This window comes from Dendrobium catenatum, unplaced genomic scaffold (genome assembly GCF_001605985.2).
Source record: "Dendrobium catenatum unplaced genomic scaffold, ASM160598v2 fragScaff_scaffold_1493, whole genome shotgun sequence".
Taxonomy (NCBI): Eukaryota; Viridiplantae; Streptophyta; class Magnoliopsida; order Asparagales; family Orchidaceae; genus Dendrobium; species Dendrobium catenatum.
Window position 1 is genome coordinate 782931 of NW_021319955.1, and position 15845 is coordinate 798775.

General features: G+C 32.0%; 1 long non-coding RNA gene across 1 annotated transcript; it reads right to left on the bottom strand.

Moving 5' to 3' along the window:
• Window positions 1-11698: 11698 nt before the first annotated feature.
• LOC114581070 lies at window positions 11699-13601 on the bottom strand. The gene is made up of 2 exons (XR_003702868.1): window positions 12468-13601; window positions 11699-11936 (listed from the first exon to the last, which is right to left on the bottom strand). It is a non-coding gene; the product is annotated as an uncharacterized LOC114581070 (long non-coding RNA).
• Window positions 13602-15845: the final 2244 nt, after the last annotated feature.

The following is a 15845-nucleotide window of genomic DNA, read 5'->3' on the forward strand; positions in this document are numbered from 1 at the left end:
AGAGATTGTTAAGCTATTGAGAATATTTAACATATTTTAGTTGAGTACATTTAACTCCATGAAGTGATTGGTAAAAAAATAAATGGGGATATCAGGTTCCAATTTTTGTTTTCTTGGCTGATTGCTACTTTGAATTGGAAAGATTATCATTGATTCAAATATTTCTAAGCTTTATTGTACAACTATCTTATTTCCTAGAGAAATAGAAATATTATTAAGCATGGAGGTTCACATGTTAGTTCAATGGTAATAACTACAAATGTGACTAGTAATGCTATCCCTCCACATTTTAATTCTATATGGGGAAACTGGGTATTAATTAGTTACCATAGCTGTATAAATTTTTTTGGCAACCTCCACCCGATTGGATTAAAATTAATATTGATGCTTCATTTTAAAATCTAATGAAGTTGGAATTGGAGGTGTTTTCAGAGACCATTATGGGATATTTTTACTTGGGTTTGGAATCAAATATATGTATTGGGATATATCTCGGATGTAATTAGTGGTTGATACTTCATTGACAAATATAATTCAAGATTTAATGATGGTTAGTTAAGGTTTTATAATGGTAGGAGATAAAATGAACATTATTAAGTTACTAAAAAATACATTGAAAATTTCTAAATGGTGTCCAAAAAATTCATTGTTGAAGGAGCTAATTTTTCTCAAAGACTTTAATCATGTTATTTTTTAATTTACTCATAGAGATTGTAATAAGTTGACTGATTTTTGTGCTAACTTATTATTAATAGTGAATTTTATTAGGATAATGTTAGTGATAATAATATTCCTCATTTCATTTCTTTGTTAAAGGAGGAATGTGATAGTTGTTCTATCACTTAGTAGTTTGTAATAGTTATTTTTATTTTAATGCAATTTATAGTTCTAAAAAAATTCAAACAAAATAAAAAGGCCCATCATAAAGCTCAAGAATTAAAAAAATATTTAAAAATCAAGTAAAATTAGTAATTAATTTAAAAAAATAATAAAAAAGCCAAAATAATTTTAGATACTTGTAATCATCCTTAATAGTCATTAGTGACATTTGGGAAAATTTTTAAGGGGTTTGGAATTGATTAGGTACAAAAATAATAAAAATCTCTATAATTAAATACTTAAATAATTCATTAAAATCTCAAAACATATAAAAATCATAAGTAATTATAGAAAACTCCAAGTTGGTCAAACTCAGAGGCATTGAAGCATCTATGAGTCTAGTATTTATTAAAAATATAAAACTCTTAGAATTCACTAAAAATAAAACATGTCAACATTTAATTAAATCTAGTTAATTAAAATATATAAAATTTGAAAAATTATAACTAATTATAGAAAATTCTAAATGACATAAACCCAATGAAATCGGGCTCATCTTTGGATCTAGTACTTTTAAAAAAAATAAGAAATCTCCAGAATTCAATATAAATTAAAAGGTTAAAATCATGTCAAACTTAATTAATAAATTAATTGATGAAAATTTGTAAATCCAATAAAATTTGGAAAATTAAGAATTTGATTAATTTATCGAATTAAATGAAATACACAATAAACATAAATACTACCCCCACCATCAATAAAGTTTTTAGGCTAGACTACTTCAAGCTGTAGGGCTATATTTTTTAAGGAGGCCTTAGTTTTCGTGCCCGTTATGACAACTCCATAAATAAATTGATGGAATGTATTTATTAAAATACAAAACCTAAATTATTAATCAATGAATCATAATTAACTAAATGCTAACATTCCTTCATCAAAGTTTTTAGGCTGGACTACCTTGAGCTACGGCCTACGGGGCTATGTGTCTTAAGGAGACCTTGGTCTTTATACCCATTGTAACAATGCAACAAATGAGTTGAAAGAAAGAAAACATTAAATTATAATTATTATGAAATAATAATCCATAAACTAAATTAATTAAAATTTACTAATAAGTAATCAAACTTAAAATAAATAGGTAATTACTGGGCAACTCCGGCTCACAAGGAAATAACTTAGCCCCAAGAATGTTGAAATAAACCTCATAGCTTTGGTGTAAATAAGGAAAATTACAACTCAACTTAAATAAATCTTTAAACTAGTAACAAAATACTTAACCTTTGAAGCTTTCATACACCTTTCTTGACACATTTCATGAAGGTAATTATGTATTTGATTGAAATCTCTAAATGGTTAATTAAAATAAATTAAGCAACCAACCATTAATTAAATTCAATAATTAAAATATTTCCTAAAATAAATCTCAAAACATCAAAACACTAAAACTTAAACATAAACTAAAATTCCCTTAGCCTTAAACAAACCAAATTCAATCCTTAAAAAAAATTCAAACAATAATAAGCTTAAGATATATCCAAACCACACAACCTATTACACACACTATAGATGGCATGTTAGGACAACCAACTTTAGTTTCAGGATTGACCATTCTTTTATAATTGCTTTTCTCTATGATGTTAATTTCTATGTGAACGAATGCTAGTTGCTATGATTTGATGTGACTTATAATATTTATGTTGTGATGCTCTTACCATGCTATTTATGATGTGATATGTGATGGATGTTTAGATTTTTCCTATTTTAGAAATGATCTAGAAATTAACAAATTTTTTTGCATGTGGCCATACTTATGTAGGAATATTATAAAAAAAGGAAGCTAAAATTATTCATGATTTAAAGATAATCAAATTTTTTGCAGGTGCTTCTACTGCTTAACACCCCCACCCCCTAACTAAATAAAAGCATGGCCAAGTTATGAATTGCTAAAAATTGAGAAAGTAATTATGATATGAAATATTTGAGATTTTATATGTTTTGTTTTACTAAAATATATGGAGTTTGATTATTTAAACTTTTCAATTATGTAATTAATGAATAAAAGAGTTGTGAATGTTGAAAAATAAGGCATTTTTTTAAACGATTAGAGATCCAAAGAGGAAAGAAAATCCTTTAATGGAGAGTTCTTTTCATTTTGACACTCTAAGGAATGAAAATACAAAATATTAGAAGAATTGAGGATGCTCCAAATAACTAAGTTTAAGAAGTGGAAGAAAAAAATGAAGAAATGAAAATTCCTTATTTTAATACTTATGATATTTTATAAGTATAGAATCTAGGTTATTGTTGGTGGAGCCTAACCACCTTTATATTCAACAGACTCTAGGTACTTTATTAAGTGGCATTTTCTATTTGTAATATATATTCTGTTGATGATTCTTTAAATTATTTGTGCAATTAAAATTACATGATTTTCATAGGTTTATTAATTGCATGTTTTGTTTTAGCCTTTATTTTGGTAGGCTCTTAAGGACAAAAAATTATTTTACTAATAACTAAATAAAAAAAAATTAAGCTCACATAGAAAGATAAATGCTCTTAAGAAATAAGGTAGAACATGTATGGAGATCTCATGCATTCATAACTTTTTCTTCTCCTTGCTAGGCATCTCTCCACCTGTAGGTCATGGAAGACCAATTTACCTATTTAGGCATAGTTCTATCTAATGGATGTTATGCTCTTTATGAAAAAAAAAATTTATATGCTTATTTTTAAAGTTCAAAGTATATCATTTTTATATAAATAGTCAATCAACATGCATTATATTAGAAATAAATGAAAATTAATTAAAATTTAATTGCATCAAGCTTAATTATATCATTCATAAGTGAAGGGGTCACTTAAGAAATTATCTAGATGTCAGACTTAAACTCTCAAAAACTTAAATACCAACTTACCCATCTTTCATAAGACCAGACGACATGGTTTTAAGATGATTAAGTGGTTTAGCTGACTTTCTAATCTAGGATGATGTAAGTCTGAAGTGCATTAGAATAGGTTCAGGTTGTTATTATGTAATGATCCAACTTAGATCTATGTTCTAAGGCAAACCTCAAATCATAAGTCCTCGCCCTATAGAAATGTAATCCCAAATATCTAATTAAATCTTAACTTAAATATAAAATCTTCTCTCTAAAACATTTAAGCTCAACATAGGATTGATTGAAGTGTTTCTGAGAGGTCCTAGAATCTCAAAGTATCCATACTCCTAGATTCTTTTGCTTCCAGAAAGAATTGTTCCAAATTGATCCAACCCTCATTGAAAATTCTTCCATTCTCATCCTTGTATTAATTCTTGAAGTATAAAAGAAAATATTTACCACTACTTTAACCGATAGTATTCTTAGAAGATTCATCTTTCCTAGGATGTAATTAACCATAAAGGCATGTATTTATGGGGAACTTGTAACCCCAAATTAAAATAAAACCCTATATTATTTCCATAAGATAAGGGAAAATCTCTGGGATCATAGACAATTTTAAAAACCAATTTTTGTATACAAATTACTTAGCAGAATATTATTTTCACCATTCAAGATGATATTATATGATCATTGTTATTTGATAAAAAAAATGGAATTTTCAAAATCTCACTTTTAGCTTTAAATACCATTATGGAATGACATTTTTAACTCTTGAGATGGTACATTATTCCTTTATTTATATTTGATTATGAAAGTGAATGATTTTCAAAGCATTATTCTAGTATCTGAATCCATTACAGAATATCATTTCTACCTTTTAAGATAATATGCTATTCTCAATGTCGTATTTGATCACAAGAATAGGAGCAGCCCAAATCTACGTGTCCATTTCAAAATTATTCTGTAATTGAATTGCAAAATTAAATGATCTATGAAAATTTCTTAAATGATAAATAATTCAACATAACTAAGTTAGTTAACAATTGTACATAGACACTGAGAGATGAGCTTAGCTTGAATAATAATTAGAATGATTAATTGTGATATTTATTATAGATTATCTTAACTGAAGTTGACAACCATTGACTTGTTACAATTAACATCATTTAGTGAAATATTTTATTATTTTTTATCAATTTAACATGAAATTTTGTATAGAGGAGAATATTTAATTATAAGGGTAGTCACATTACTTAAGGACAAGCAATAACTTAAGCTAGCGGGGGTATTTATTAGTGAAAGTTATAGTCAATATTTTTGCATATATTTTTCTATGAAATTATTTGTTTAAGTTGATATTTTGCAAGAAATTCTGCAAAAATAAACTCTAAAAATGGAAATTGGATTCAGCACCATAGTGCCACAACATGCCACACCGTAGTGCCCTAGCTCCTCAGTTCTAGCCTAAGAGCATCATTGCACCACTACACTAAGGATTTTTTCAATTTAACTTAATTCCCTGACACTAAAACCTCAAGGTAGTGCTACTAATGCCCCAATACAAGAAGTCCAACGCTAACACATTAGTAAAGAGTGTGGAGCATTATTCATGGTGACTTGATAATGTGTATTGATTATAAACTATTTATGAGGCAAGTGAGAAGAAGCTCATTGTATCTTAAGATAATGATGAAAATTTTCGGCAAATTTTGGACATTTAATATAGATGTGGCTATTGTCACAGCCCAAAATCTAATAGAACAAATTCTTAAATTATACAACAATTTTGAAGGATCCTTGTAATTTTTTTATCTTTTATTATACAACAACCGTAGCTACTTAATAAAAAAATAGAGCTACTTAATTTCATCTATCAGTAATAAACTACAAAAAAAATCTTGAATTCATAACATATATATATTAATATATTAGCATTTTTACCAAAAATCATGTATACTACTCAAGATATATAGAATAATACCATAACTGCTCTGTCATGAGTACAAAAGAATAACAAAAATAGTAAGAACCTAAACCTGAAGGATCCTTATCATTCTCTCACTCCTAATTCCTTAGCAACCTAAACCTAAAATCATAACAACATATAATGATTGTTTGAAAAAAATTTAATAAAAAAAAAGTATAAAAGAAAAAAAAAAGGAGATAAATGAGGCCCACATTACACCTTCTAGCACATTGTCAAACATGTTCCAAAGAGAACTGCTTGTATAAAATAAATGAAAACAAAACTTTTGGAACTTATGCTCAACTGCTCTTAGGCTCTAGTGATCTTGTTCAAATTCTAAAGATAAGTCTTGCTTCCAGGTAGAACCTCTTCTATAAGTGCCAACTTCACCTCTCGATTCTTCCTTCATGAAGCTGAACTAGTTCAATCGACTGCACCTACCGATACCTCACTCGAGTAAATTAACCTTGAGTCACGCCTCCTGTTTGGTTTTCCTTCCCGATTGTGGCATCTGAAGCCCTTAGATTCCTCCCATCTTATACTCGAGAAATTATTCTGTGTGGAATCCGGTCACAGAGCTATGTTTGGTTGCCAATAAAATCATTATGCGTGGAGTGCTTACGTGAAAAGTTAGGATATTCATTTGACGACTTACCCGACCCGTTTGTCTTTCGGACTGACTGCAGACGACACTCGCCCGCCCAACATTAAAAGTAAAAAAGATGAAAAGGCAAACAATTTTTACATTTCAAGAGCCTATTCTCCCCATACAGTTTCCGCCATTTGCTCCAGTTCTCCGAGGTTCCTGTAAAAAAATCTTCTAAAAAGCATTCAACAATCTCTTCTGCTCAAATGGAGGAGGGAAAGGATTCACCTACAAAGAAAAAGGTGCGTTAATGCTTTATTGTCATAAAATGTACTCCTTATTTCTTTGGTATTCACTGCCTATTTGCTGAAGAAACCAAAATAAAAAAAAAAAACATTCTGATAACGATAAAAGATTATATTTATCTAACCTTTTACGTTCTTTCTGCGTATATTCTTTTTATATTATGTATATATTCTGCATATATTTTGCTTATTTTTTGTGTATATATTGAAGACTCAAACCCTAACATTTTATAATAAATTCTTTAGATCTTAAATTATATAAAAAAATTCCAATAAAGAAAAATGATTAGTGTAAATAATACTTGGTTTCTACTGATATTTTTTGTATACTTTGCATACCGTATGCGTATATTATGCATATAATATACGTATACTTTGCATATTTAATGCGTGTAATCTGTGTATATATTGCATATATATTATATTTTTTATACATAATTAATACGTATCACTCTCTTATCTAAATTAATTTTATAATAATTTACACATATTTACATCCATCCTATATCTTATCGCTGCTATGTTTCCACCTTTAGAACAATCTGTGATACTTTTTTCGAGATAATTTTTCTTGAAATTGAAGAAAAATTGAAGAACCTAAATATCTACCAATTTCTTCAATTTTCTGGATTCGAGCCAAATGCCCCACTAATTTACCAGCTGATGATAATGTGAAATATAGGAAAGCAAAGTTTTATTATAAAGGGTCATGTTATACCTTTCATAGCTGATGAAGTTGCCCTCCTTACTGGTCTTCCAAATAAAGGTAAAGAGATTACCTAGCTTACCTTGCCCACTGCAACCATCACTTCAAAGGATATAAAGTCTAAAATGCTAGAGTTGACTGGAGAAAGCCCCTTAGAGACTATGTTGAAAACATTTATTATGTATTTATGTTCAAATTTATTTTTCCAACAAAGCAAATTCAAAATCCCTAGGTTGTTAAAAATAATATCAAATAATGTTGATGCTTTTTCATCAATTAATTGGGCATGGTCGATTTGGGAATGCTTGGTTGAAGAGATTAATAATATATCTACGAAGATCTCAAAGAATAAGCTAGCAGGTTACGTCAATGGTTTTGTGCCTCTGCTAATTGTGAGTGCTAAAACAATTCTAATTTAATATTTAATTTAACTGATTGATTTGCTAAAATTTACTTTTACTTTATGTAGGTTTGGTTCCTAGAGCACACTTCCATTCATTACCTTAAGTACCCTGAGAAAAGGCCATGTTTTCTTCAATGGGCTGATGACATTGTATATAATACTAAGAAGACAACTAAATTATTTTTTAATTTAAAGAGAAGACAGGTATATATTGTGAATATATTGCTTATTTATTGTGTATGTCTTGCTTATGTATTGCGTAGGTATTGTATATATATTGCATATATATTTCATATATATTGCGTATAGATATGCAATAATGAAATTATTTAATGACAAATTTGATAACAAATTAATTTTTCATAGATTTTTGTTGACCTCCAGGGAGTTACCCCTAAAGAAGTTAATCTTGTGGGCATCCAAAAATATCCATCAAGCCCTCATTCTCCCATTCAAACAAATACACCTGAACATCATCTCCCTCCCCAATCTCCTCAGCAACACAAACCCAAATCTACCCTACAACCCTAACCCCAATCACCTAAGCATCCACACTTTCCATATTCACCTTAATCATTCGATGTTCTAGAAGAGAAAATAATGAAAATAGTCCAAGATACCTGCAAAAATCTCTTCCAAGAATTTGAAGCTAGGCTGAGCAGGAATTTGTGGGCTTAGAAATGCCATGACACACATTATTAATAGACTCGCTACGGTGTGTGGATAGAATGTCCATGCTAAAACATTCTTATTGAAGGTTGTCGACCACTTATTCCTTATCCTATAAAGATCCTGCAACCAAACATAATCTTGGAGGTTCCCTTGTATGATCAATTCAGTCCATGTATTCTCAAACTCCTCCTCAGAGTCATATTTGCTCAAACACTTATGGAAGAGGCCTTTGACTTTGTTGTTGGTATTGTAGCACGATACTTTTGATGGAGCCTTTTTATGGATATACCATTGGCACAGTCTATGGTGACTGTGAGGTAGTGCAACTTCTATGGCCCTAGCCATTGCCTGGTCTTGATCTGTATATATTATTTTTGGATGTTTATCACCCATCATTCGCACAAAAGTTGTAAACAGCCACGTAAATGATTCAATTGTCTCTTCGAACAAGAAGGCCACCCCAAGTAAAATGTTTTGCCCATGATTATTAACTCTGACAAATGGCGCGCATACCAAATTATACTTATTAAGCCTATAACTTGTATAAAAAATTACCACATCATCAAAGCAGTTATAATCTATCCTACCAATCCCATCAACCCAAAAAAATTTAATAATCTATCAAATTCATCCTTCTGGACATCCTAAGAAAACATGATATCATTAAGTTGACGTTCTTTAAATAACTCAATCAAAGTATTAGTGTCCCAAAATTCAATCTTTGCTCTTTTTATTTTTTGAATAAAGTTGTACGCATCCAATATTTTCGACACCTCCAACTTCATCAGCAAGAAAGGAAAATGCATCAATAGTTCTTATCCCGGTTTCTGCCATTGATTTAAGAACCGAAGCTTTTTCATCACACACATTCCTGCATGATCTAAGAAGATGTCGGTCTTCTGGCCTAGGCAAATCATGATTGTGATTTTCAATAAATTTTTTCACCTTCCAATATCCAGATTAATCCACTATAAACCAAATCATAGCTGGACAACCAGTTCGGGTGTCTGATTTTTGATATTTCCTTTGGATATTAAGATCAGGCAACTTCTTAAAACTAGCTTTTGAATAAACAATGTCCTTGGATTTTAAATTTCTAGAATTTGGCCAGTAACTGTGATGATCCTTACGAACACTAAAACCAAGATTTTGCCCATAATTACACTCATATGCCTCTTTCTCATTAACATAAACATCTTGATAAATACGTAATAAATAAATTATACATATGCAACCAATAAGTAGTAATTAAGCAGAACAATATGCAACAAATACGCAATTAATACGTAATGTATACCAAACAAATAAGTAATAAAATACTCAATGTATATCAAACAAATAAGCAATGAATACGCAATAAAACTTAGTAATGCAAAAATCATTCTACAAATTCCTTATTGTACCCTAGCTCAATACTACTTTAAAAGAAGGGACCACCGAGTCTTCTTTTAAAGTCAATTACAATTTAATATTATGTACATTATTGATAAAAGAACATTGTAAAGAAAACTTGGCAACATTGACTCTGTAAAGAAATTTAATGGTAACATTGTTGTAAAGAAAATTTGGAAGGATGCGAACTTTACCGATAAGATGAACTTTCCATCTATTCGCATTGGTTTTAACTGTTCTGCTTCCTGTGCGCTCGTTTCCTGGACGTTGGCATTCAGGTTATCGGCATCCTCCGAGCCCTGTGAGAATATTGTCTGTTCATAAAATAAACATCCTCGTCCAAATCTAGGTCAATCTTCATCTTTATCGGCTTTTTTTTTGCGAAAATTTTGACTGAAAGCATTATATATTACGGTGATTCGAGCCTTAAATTCTGAAAAAAAAAAGAAGCGCCAACCCTAAATTTAACGTTATGCCCGGGTTGGGCTGCAAGATAAATGATTTTGATAGGGTTGGGTATTGTTGGGTTGACGCAAGTCAAAATAAATATCTCGAACTTTTCACTTCCCACTTAAGCATCCGAACATAGCTATATATTCAGATTCCACACACAATAATTTCTCCTTATACATAACCCCACACGCAGATGCTTGAAGCAGCACTGCCCTTCTGCCCCTACCTGAGCGAAGCAGTACCTCCCAGATTAACAGCCCAGTTCGCCATGCCTCCCGTTATCCAACACACATGCGAGCTTTTAATCCCTCTCCTGTGCCTCTCACACGTTCACCATGCCTCCCGTTCCTCTGACCTGATCGTGGCACTCGCATAAAGAATCACCAAAGACTATAGAGGCTCGGGACTTTCCTCTGTACTAGCCATTCAACTCGTACTACCTATCGTGCTTCCCGTCTGATCTGCCTTCTCACACGAAGCCTGAAGATGAGCTTGATTTCTTTACTTGAGTTTGATTACACGCCCAAGGCTGCTCTTCTATTTAAAATGTGAGTTAGGAAGGAGGAGTGTTACAATAACTAGATTGGAGACTTGGATCATCGAATTGAAGATCAATGAGAGATTTTGGAGTCCATTTTAATCCCCAGAAGCCCTTGGATGTTGATTTGATTTGGTGAGCATACCCAAAAAGGAAAGTGCCCACCCTAACCTCCCCTCGTTGAGTGGGGGCAATGTAAGGTTGCCAATATTTATTAGGAAACGTTAACTTTTAAAACAAGTACCACAACCACCAAATTGGAGGACTCATAGATCAATATCGGGGTCGATTTGATCCGACCCAGCAGATCTGAAAGTGCAAGTGCCCTCCCTAACCTCCTCTCATTGGGTGTTGTGCTGGGAGGTTACCAAAATTCCCATGGGAAGCTATCGAATTTGCCTTGAGAAATTACCAAATTTTTCAGGTATTTTTTTAGAACAATTTTATTAATTTAAAAATAAATTTATTTTATTTAACCAATAAATTTTAAAATTATTAATTTAAAATTAAATCACTCAATCATATTAAATAATTAAATTTATTTAATTGATCAATTTTAATTTAAAAGTTTAATATAATTAAACATTAATTCAAATATATAATTTAGTAATTAATTAAATAGACTAATTAATTTAAAACAAAAAAATCTTTTAATTGATAAAACCAATCAATTAAATTTAAATCTCTAACTTGATTGAATTAATTAAATTTAGGTTTCATTTAATTGATTTAATCAATTTCAAATTAAGTAATCTAAACTAACCAAAAATAAAATGAAATCTTTAATAATTGATTTAAAACATACCTAATTAAATAACTAATTAACTAAAAATTAAATTTAATTAAATAATTAAGTAATTTTAAAAATGTAATTAACGAGTTGAGCGATACATTGTAATTTAAAATTTAAGTTTTAAACCAACTATATTAATAATGAAAGTTAAAATGCAAGTAGAAAACACCAAGGGAAGAGCAATTTTGTTGAACTTTTATATTTTTGAATCAAACTATAAAATCATAGAAAATAATTGTTTGCACTATACAACTTAAATACATGTCTCACCAACTAAAATAAAAAGAAAAAGCTAAAAAAAATCCTAACAAATCTAAACCTAGCTCCATCTCCTAACCATAAGCAACTCCTCGCAATATCCAGCTCCTGGTAAACCCTTCAGCTACAAGCTTCAGCTTTTACAACTGTTAGCTTTGAACACCTACAAACAAGTAGATGAAAGTCAACAGTTGGTAAATAAAACTTGTGATGGAAAGAACAAAATTGGTACTAAAATAAATAGGAAAAACTAATTTTATAAAGAACAAACAAGTAGGTAAAGCTATTACTACAGTCAAAACTAGTGCTGAAAGAAAACTAAGATTGTCAGCAAAAATATTCTTATAAACTAGGAAGCAATTTTCATATATTTTTATAAGGCAGGAAATAATTTTAACTAACTCTATAAAATAAGAGACAATCAATATATCCTCCTACAAAGCAGGAGGTGTTTTTCATCTATCCCTGTAAATTAGGTGATAGATTTTGTATAATATTGCAAAGTAATATGCAATTATCATATATATGCTTATGCGAAGTGAAAGGCGATGATATATGAAAATGCTTACTAACTAAATGATCTATCTATGATGACTAAATATTTCATGCTCACAAACCTAAAGGTTGAGCTTCTAGAAAGGTTAAAAGCCTAAATTTTAACTCAACAAAATAAATAAACTGCATATATGCGTACCAAAGAGATGGTAGAGAGGCAATCAAAGTCGAAACTGGAGGCTAATTATCTGATGTTTAACTCTGAACAAGCAATCATGTAGTACTCTCTGCCTCTCCAGAATAGCCTCTAAATAATGATTTGTCATGTCAAAGTCATCAACTGATGTAGATTAATTCTTCTCTAATATGTCAGCCTCCTCAGTTATCCACTCAAAATACTCCTCAGTACGAGCAGCTACTGCCCGGATCAGTGAGTGTCTCTCCAAAGGAATCCTCATCCTTTACTTCAAAGCTTTGAGCTCGACTGATATAGCCAAAATATAAAATTTCTCCTTATATATGTCTCAATGATAGTGTTTTAAAGTTTACAAACCAAAATCTAGATCAAAAGCAAGCTCTCCTCATTCTATCCCAAGAAGCTCTGGCTCTTGTCTTTAGCTTAGTAAGAATTTCATATGACAACTCCTAAGAGATGATATGCAGCTAAAATAGTCCAAACACTATAGTATGGCAGAGAAACTTCTAGTCCTGTAGAATGCTATCCTGAAGGCCACATGCTGCAATAAAATATAAGAGTAGACTAATATTTGTGTAGAAACTAAATAGATCTAGAAGAGCGTTAAGGTCCACTCTCAACTGTAAAGTTTGTAGTGCAGCAACAACACACTAGACTCCTCTCAACCATCACTGACCAATAGATCCGTGGGCCTGGGACACTGATCTTGAGGTAAAACACAGTAGCCTAGACCTAGATACAAAGGGAGAAGAGGGGTTATTATCAAAGGAAAAAAAGAGAAACAAGAAATTAAATATCCTAAAAAATAGAATAATACCTAAGGGATAAAGATCCACTAAAAAATCTATAGATCATCTAAAAAATCTGTAGATCGGTAGTCACCTAAGCGAGACGTGATGCTCGGTGAAGAGCTCCTTGATGAACAACTTGGGGCACCTGAGCAGAAGAATGACGAGTAATAAGTTCCGTCACAGTGACACCAACATCACTCGTGGGTAATACCTAGGTAGAATCACTATGAGTAAGCTGAGCATTCGATGAAGACCCTCATGATGAATAATCGATGATCACCTAAGTGGAAGTTGAAAGCAATAGAGATGAAGCACCCAACTCTATGCTAATACCATCATTGTCATCGATAACACTATGAGCAAGTTAAAAAGATGTTGATTGATTGCCTACATGTATATGCATAAAAAGAAAGATGAAAATAAAGAAATAATTGTGAATAAAATGCCAATGAATAGATAGGCATATAAGAAATATTTATCTCAAATATCTCTACGAGGAACAACGGTGATGTGTGTGCACCCAATAACCAGGTGACCATCTACATCATCTAATGATATAATGTACTTAGATCTACTAAGTATAGGTTCTGCCTCTATATTCAAACATAAATACACACACACACAGGGACATGAATGAAATTATACATGGCAGTACCTGGTGTCGGGCTTAGGATGGTACCACAACCTAGCAAAATAGGGATGAACTCTTTGTGCTGCATCTTAGGGAAGGGTTTGCTACCTAACTAAAAGGAAGAAAAGTGAGGCCTTGTTCAACCCAAAAAATGAGCATAAATAATATGCATTAGTACCATCATCACTACGAGGGAACTCATATAGGCTTGAAAGGACATGCAAAGCATTTAAGTCAACTGACACCAAAACAATGAGCTTGGTAGGTCATCATAAGCATATCTAGGTGATGAAATAAAGAATTTTATTATAACATAAGGATAAAATTCAATGTATATTGCTTAGAAAAGGGAAAGCTATATAACTTGACTGGTCATATGACATCATGCTCCTAAGGTGGGCCCTATCAAAGGCAGTGGAGAGAAGTTTACATCTGTGTAAGGATATTACAGAATCTGTATGTCATTACGAGTAAACAGGAGGAGAATAAAAGAAAAAAAAAAGAAATAAGACAAATAAATATACAAGTTAGATACCAAGGCTTCTCTTCCTCCTGCTACAAAATCTAGATGGCTCTCCCTATGTACAAGTGTTATATAAAGACCCAAAAGAGCATTTCGGTCATCTCGGATCCATAACCCGTATACTATACCACTAGATGCCTAACTTGGAGGAAAATGTATGTCAAATCCAGGATAGACATAAATGTGCAATGCTAGTAGGAGCATCTTTTTGCACTATGTAGAAGCGAGATCATATCCTAAAGTAAAGAAGAGAGATCCAAGTAATATAAGCTACCTCAACGCAAGTGGAGGATGAAAGAGAGCTGAATTGATGATGGTTTGTCACTCTAGAAAGGATTGGAATCCCATCCAAAGGTGTGGCATGGATAAAACCAAACAGTCATGCTACTCTGTTGGGGTTATACCCCTCTAAAATGATAATATCATCATGCATATACTAGAGCCAGTCTGGACTCATGCTAATGAAGTATGAGATGATGGAAGAGTATCCACCTTGAGAGAGCAAAGTGGGTCCTTCCGTCTCAATCTGAGGATCTATAAGCAAAACACCTAAGCTCTGAGGAGGTAGCTGCTCAGCTGGAGATATGTAAATTAGCCAGAAGTGATCAACCATCTATAATGGGGTGAACATGAATAATTTAAATGGAAGCTCAGTTTGTGGCTGAGGTCACTCTAGAAAGATGAATAAAAAATGGGAAGGAGTGGTCTATGATGTAGCCTAGTAACGCAACCCAACTGAAAGCACCTGTAATGTGAACGTGCACCTACAATGAATGTAATGCCACAATATCTCAATGATGCACTAACAATGATTGTCAGAAGCAGTAATCTGACCAAATCTCTGACATGCCGACATAAGTATTGTCAGAGCTAATGAAATCTGCCGGCCACTAGCAATCAAGCTAGCCATTAAGAGAGTGCTGGGATGAAAGACCATGTGTTCTTCGAGAAAGATGAAGTAGTAAAACCACATGGATAGAAAATGCTATCAAATACATCTCCTCTAAAATCCCACTAGCCATAACTGACTATGCTTCTTCTACCAATATAGGCTCAAACAGCTCGGCTGAAAGTTATTCACTATACTGAAGTTCTATATATGGGGTTGAGTAGTTTGCAATACATATGCCTCCTAGATTAGTAGGCTCTTGATCCAAGCATCCAAATAAACTGTAACCCCACAACGATAGCCTCTCTAACTCTGAAGATAACAATTATGAGTTAAACTCTAGTGAAGGCCATCTGAGTACACAAACTCCCCTCACTTAAACGAACCAGCTGGTTGATGGCTGAACAAGTCATAGTTTAGAGGAAAACTGTCACGACCCGACCCGATCCGGGACGGATCCTGCTCGCACCGGGTCGCGACACGGAACAAACAGACAGACTGACTGACTAGGATCTGGTTATGGAATTTGGTTCGGAACTGAATCTAT